Raw genomic sequence first — 6723 nt, 5'->3', positions numbered from 1 at the left:
AGGGGGAGCTGGGCTCCTCTTAATAATGTATAAATGTATTCTATGTATAAAGATTTATTTACGGTACAAATGGACAGAAGAGAAGCATAAAATATTATGTAAAGTCCTGTTTGCATAGAAATTCAATTTATTTATTTTTATAGTAATATATAAAGACTTATATTTTAAATAAAAGCTATAAACACATTGTTATGAATATAACTTGAATATTTATAAATGGAAATTCAGGATCCATTTTATTGTCATTAAGTAGATTTTCACATACAAGGAATTAGCCTTGCTATATTGATATATAACAGTAATAAACAGTGTGAGAAAAATATAAGTAAAGATTAACTAGAGACAATAAAAAGAGACAATACATACAAATGTAAAAAGGGACAATATGTACAGTGAAAAGTACTAAAAAGAACAGTGGTATATTGCACAACAGTCTGCACTATGTAGTATGTATTTAGTTAGCATTAATAAGCATTGCAAACATGCAGACTCTAGTGTAATAACCCATATTATGTACATGCTTTGTGTCTGAAGATGCTTGCCAAGTGATTCATGCCTCATGAACATGCTGTAGTGTTGATACTCAGAGTCAGAACTGTTATAACTTGTGCATCAGGCAGAAAGTGCTCTTTATCTTCCCTCACACACACAGAAACAGAAGCATCATTTCCTGTGTGTGTGTGTTTTTTGTACATTCAGTGAGTGAGACCCTTTGAAGTGAGAATGCTCTGTATTGTTGGTCAGACAATGACAGGCACACTGATACATTTCCTCATCCCATCTAGGAGGAAATTTTACATTTGTCACACTCATGTCTGTGTGTGTGTGTGTGTGTGTGTGTGTGTGTGTGTGTCCTACCATTTGCACTCCACTTGCTTAAAGTAACGTAAGGAGCAGAAAGGTGCTGAAAAGCGGAGAGCAACAACGTATCCAACAATGAAGCACCCAGAAGCTTACTCACAGCGACATGGAGGTAAAAGAGGAAACCAGAATGAATGGAATGATGAAAGATAGAGAGAGTGAGAGGCTGTGAGTCCTGTGTGCATTACGAAAAATCCTTGTTTTCCATTTCTACCCATTATATTAGGTGTGAGTGGTTAAAAAATATTTTAACTGAATATATGTGTTTTCTGAATAAACTTAAAATTATTCCTTATTAAACTCTCTGCTTTCTGTTTTTCATAAATAATAAAATAATAAAAATAAATTAAAACAAAATAAGGGACTAATACATGTAAGACACTGGTGTGCTTTTATATCTCTGCCCTGCTTTAACAGTCTTATAATTGGACTCATTTATACATTTTCTATTGCATTACTTTGTTATTTGAGCAGCTTTGATTCATTCACTGAAGACCTGTGTTCCTGTCAGCAGTGAGAGATGTGTGCCAACGTCACACTGAAATATTAGGAGTAACCTTTTAGCTCCGCCGTTTACTGTCGTAGTACTGTACTTAAGGACAGTGCTTGGACTTTCCAGTATTTCCATTGTCTGTTACTTTGTACTTCTACTTTACCTTCATTCAGAGGGAAATATTTTTACTAGATTACACTGATAAGACAGCTGGAGTTAATATGAAGATTTTACCTAAAAAACACAAGATAATACATTTTAAAAACGTAAACCTCGCCTATCTAGCCAAAGGCTTTTTCATCAAATTTTTCAGAAAGAACAGCAAAAAATATATAAAATATAAATTTGTGTAGCAGACCTTTGGTTTTTCTTCCAGAGCGAGTACTTTTACTTTTGATAGTTTTGTTGTTTTTGTACTTTCCGTGTTGCTGGTACTAATACTTGGTGTTGTCAGTTAAAGTGGTGAGGAATTTGATGTGTTTTTTCCCTATACTGATATATCTCCTATTCCACCTATGTACCAGTAGTAACATTTTAATATGATTACTTTACATTATGCAGAGTAATTTGGCAGTACGGATGATACACCATTTAATCTATGCAAAACTCAAGGTTGCAACAAAGCCTTTAGCCCACTGGGTGGTGCTGTATGTCCATGTTGTGTTAGAATCTATGTTTCTGTCTTTTAGTGTAGTTTTTGTGTTTTGGAGGAGCATGAAGCTGATTTTACTGTTTGATCAGTGCTAGCTCAGGACCAGGACGTGAACTAGAGGGGATCCAGGGGGGGCTAGGCTCCTCTCAATAAGACATGAGCTCCCCTGAAAACATGATTTGGTCTCTAAAATATTGACAATATCAGCCCCTCCAGGATTTTGGTTATTTCTTTTGGATTGCTGCAGTCTAAAATGTCTGACTTCACGACTTCACGCCTTTCTATTTTTTTGCAATAAAACTGTAGGAGAAAGTGAAAAAATGCACTTGTTCCAGTGAGAATAAAAATTTCAACACATCTGCATCTTCAACACTAGAAACGAAGAAGTGAGTTTGGTGATATATGACTCAACATGCAGGAAACCACAATGATTGATCAAATTTGTGGACAGCTTGAGGTGGTTGGACAAAAGTGCAAAGCCGTACACAGACTGTTAGAATTAGCTGTAATTGCTGCGTTTGAAACTTCCTGGAGGGACTGTAACATCTTACTTATGCCATGCGTTTCTATTTTTCTGCATCTTGAAGCATGATTTGTGCATGAGGGTGACTCATCACTAATTTGCTTTAAAGAAGATACTGCTATTGTTGCCATCACCACTGAAACCTGACAGCCCAATGTCATTAACTTCAGATCAGAAACTATCAGGAAATATATCCTCCCACGACACAGGAAAGTGAGTTTCCCTGACAGCCTGGGTATAGTTCACACACTGCGCAGATCTAGTGGGACACTTAACAAATTAGATTTAGAATCAATACTGATTCTCTGCCTAAAGAACAGTACACTAATTCATTAGTAAGTTAAATAATATACATTCAAAATAAAATGTATTTAAAATGTAAATGTATGTTGCTGATTTTTATTTGCTATTGCATCACTGGTTACTTGCATTGGAAAAATCCAAAACAGCAAAATCAGGCTGAGGCTTTGGAAGTAAAACTGATGCTGTCAGCAAAACTGCAGTATTCCTCTTCTCATTCCTCTGCTATTCTCCTCTCCTCTCTCCTTCTTTTCTCCTCTTCACCTCCTCTGCTCCCCTGATTTTCTTTCTTCCTCTCTCATCGCCTCATCCTCTCTCTTTCTCTCTCCTCATTTATTCCTCACCTGGCCATTGAGATTGTGAATAAAACATGCACGGAGGATTCAGAATACTCTCTACAATGCTGTCAAAATGACGTTTGCGTTCATCTCAAGTCACTGAGAGTTAGCTGCTATATAAAAACAAGAGTATCCACAGGAGGAGCAAGGTGACTTCTGGGGCTCAGGCCTCGAATGTTTTCTCAAAAGCCCTGAATTTAAAAAAATTTAATCTGGGGCTTTTTGCCTTTATTAGATGGGACAGCTGAACAATGATAGGAAAGAGGGAAGGAGAGCGAAAGAGAGAGGGGGATGACACACAGCAAAGGCCCACAGGTATCTGATCTGAGCACATGGTGGTTGCAGAAAGGACTCAGCTTCGGTACATAGGGTGCCAGCTCTACCAGGTAATAAATAAAGTTAGATATTCTTTAACTTAATCATATATATACACCATCAACCAATTCTAGTGGACATTGCTCAAAGCTGCTTCTTCTCTCTTACTCTGTGCTGCCTGTTGTAAATCACTGCGCACTCTGCTGGACAAACTGTACAGTGACACCAATATGTTACCACAAGCATTGTTTTCTGCATGTTTTCATATCGGCACATATCGGATAACATAGTGCAGATATGGATTCGATACCATATGTCTTTGACAGGCCAATAACAGCCAACTGATGTATGTCGGGCTTTAATTAAACTGAAAAATAATGACATCAGTAAATATATGCCCTTTTTTTAGGTGGCAGGCGTGATTTGTCATCTTCAGCATTTGTTGTGTTTTAGAATGATGAATACAGCTGGAGAACAGTTACACTATAAAACCTCATGAGTAACAAACTGAGGACACAGATTCCCTTAAACAATTTCAATGTATTATCTCCAACAATTTAAGCATTCAAAATATTTTGAGTACAAGTAATTCATTTATTTTTAAGGTAAGGTAAATAAATAATTAATTAAATTAAATAAATGAGTAAAGTTAATTGTACTTAAAACTAGTAAGTATATTATACATGCAGCAAAATGTGTTATTTATCTGAATAAAGTAAGACTACCTTAAATGCATTTTCTTTATAGAAATGTTATGTTAAGATAAAAAGCTATTTAACCTAAAAAAAAATATGAATCAGTTATCAAAATGGTAGCCAAATTATTCTGGCTTCATTTTACATTTTTGTAATGATATAAAGTCAACTTAAAGAAAACGAGTCAGTGGAACAAACTGGAATTTTATCACCGACATTTAAAATACTGCAAACATTTAAGTGCACTCAAAACGACTTTAATGAGTTATTAGTGATTTAAGTTATCTTAGTTTACTTCTTTTATTAAGATATGCTGTTAGGATTTACAGTGTAGATACAAAATAGGATATAGGCTCAACAGGATGACTATATCCATATCTGCTTCACCCCTGGAAGAATCCTTTCTTTTCTCTGCAAGAAAGAATTGTAAAGAATAAACAGCCTCCAACACATCAAAAAGCATGTAGGACCTTTTGTACTTTTACAAGTTAAACACATGAGCAGCCTAGAGGTCATAGACAGCAGAAGACTAATGTCGAGGGTCCGATACAGTTCAAACGTCTCTGTTCTGAGGCATCATATTTTATGTTAAGACCGACCACAACTCACAAATCCACCCTCCATCACCACAGTATCCTTCCCACTGCCTGCCTCAACCCTTCCTCACCCATGCCTTGCTGTCTTACCCCTCTAATCCAGACACCCCCTGTGCATCCTCGCCCCAAATCCCCCTACAACCTTAAAACTCTCTTTTCCAAATCTCCTTTCTCCCCACCCCCAACCCTTCCATGCTGCCAATCGTTGAATCAAAAGTCATCTAAACTCACTTTGGTTATTTTGATTTAATGACAGCTGTTAGGTTCAGAAAAACAGCATTAATGATATTGTCATATAATTTAAATTAGTGATGGATCGAGATGGGGATGTGTAATTGTGTGTGTTTGCAGCTGCTTGCTCGCACATACTGTACCCATTGTGAACGAGGGTAAGCATGTGTGTCAAAGTGTTTTAATGTGTGTGAGTTTGGAACCAGTGTTAACATGGTATATCCAGTGTATCAGTGTGTCAATCCACCAGCTAAGCCTCGGCTCTGCAGGGGTTCACTCCTTATTTAGGTCATCAGATGGTTAAAGAGTTAAATTCCTCTGGATTGGTGCAGACTAAAAAGTGGTTTCAACTCCAACAACTGCTCTGTGTGGCCTAAATCCTGCACGACACTCACATACAGAGGTAGTGCCCATCATAACCACACTGTCTGATGTAAGGGGGTGCATACAAATGTTGGCAGCACCATATAAATAATGAATTATTGTCATTTATTATTTTATTTAAAGCCATGTTGCTGATCAACAGCTAGACAACTAAACCAGAAGTGGAAAGTAACAAATTGACTCAAATACTGAACAATCTTGAGGTACTTTTCAGATGTTTCTAGTCACCTACATTTCAGAGGTAAATGTACTTTTTACTCCACTAGATGTATTTAACAGCTTTAGTTACTAGTTTCTTTTTAGATTCATATTTTACATTTAGAACACTACATTTTATAAAGAGGTAAAATTATCTCTTAAAAGCAAATATTAGAAAATGAAGTACACACGAATATAAATGTGTGTACTGTGCTTTACCGCCCTTCAAAAATGGATAAAAATCAATGCAGCAGCTTCTTCCTTGTCAAAACCTGCCGCCTGCATTACCCACAATGAAACTTGATGGCCAGCAGTTTGGTCAGAGATTTGTTTGCCAGGTAACCTCACTTCTTTCTAATTCCACACCACTAGTTTATTTTCATTGCCATACATGTAGTCTTCAGACCCAACTGACACTTACTCAAGTCAATTTATCAGGCTTTACACAGCTCCCTCTGGAAACACAATACAACTTTTTTTCACATATGCAGTAGTACTCCCCAACACCTCTAACCAGACATGTGTAAATGTGTAAAATGGGGGATTTTCACTTTAACCCTCTATATAGCACCAACATTGCATTAAAATTCTAGTTTGTCCAATACTTTAGTTCATTATGAAACACATGCTAAAACTCATGACATTCCCATCAGCCTCAGCTTGTGTTTAGTGGTAACACCCTAAACTAATATTGAGAACATCTCAACCAAGTCCAACAATATGGATTGTTTTGTCTGAAGTAACTTCCTCCTACAAAACATTGATGAAGCGCACTTGATAAAAAAATGGGTATTAGTTTAATTCAAAATCTGTCTAGAACAGGCATTGACATTGGCCGCCTGGTAACTATGGTTACCATCAATTACTTGCAATCATATGTCTGGCTTCCAAAATCTCATTGGCAATGGCAAAAGCCTTCTTTTTTTCTGTCTCAGTCTTGACTCCGTCTCCCTGAGTTGCACAGTGTCAAATAGTAATAAAAAGACAGAGGGAGGATCTCTGAAAAGAGTTAGAACGATAAGAGGAACGGAAAATAATAAGTAGAAGGAATGATACAGCACAAGAAGAGCGAGAAAGAGGAGAGAGGATGGATGGTATAACAGACTGAGAGAGAGAGAGAGAGAGAGAGAGAGAGAG

Source organism: Morone saxatilis, unplaced genomic scaffold (genome assembly GCF_004916995.1).
Source record: "Morone saxatilis isolate NCDOM2014 unplaced genomic scaffold, NCSU_SB_2.0 Contig23, whole genome shotgun sequence".
NCBI classification, from domain to species: Eukaryota; Metazoa; Chordata; class Actinopteri; family Moronidae; genus Morone; species Morone saxatilis.
The sequence above is the reverse complement of the archived record's forward strand: the minus strand, read 5'-3'. Positions refer to the sequence as shown.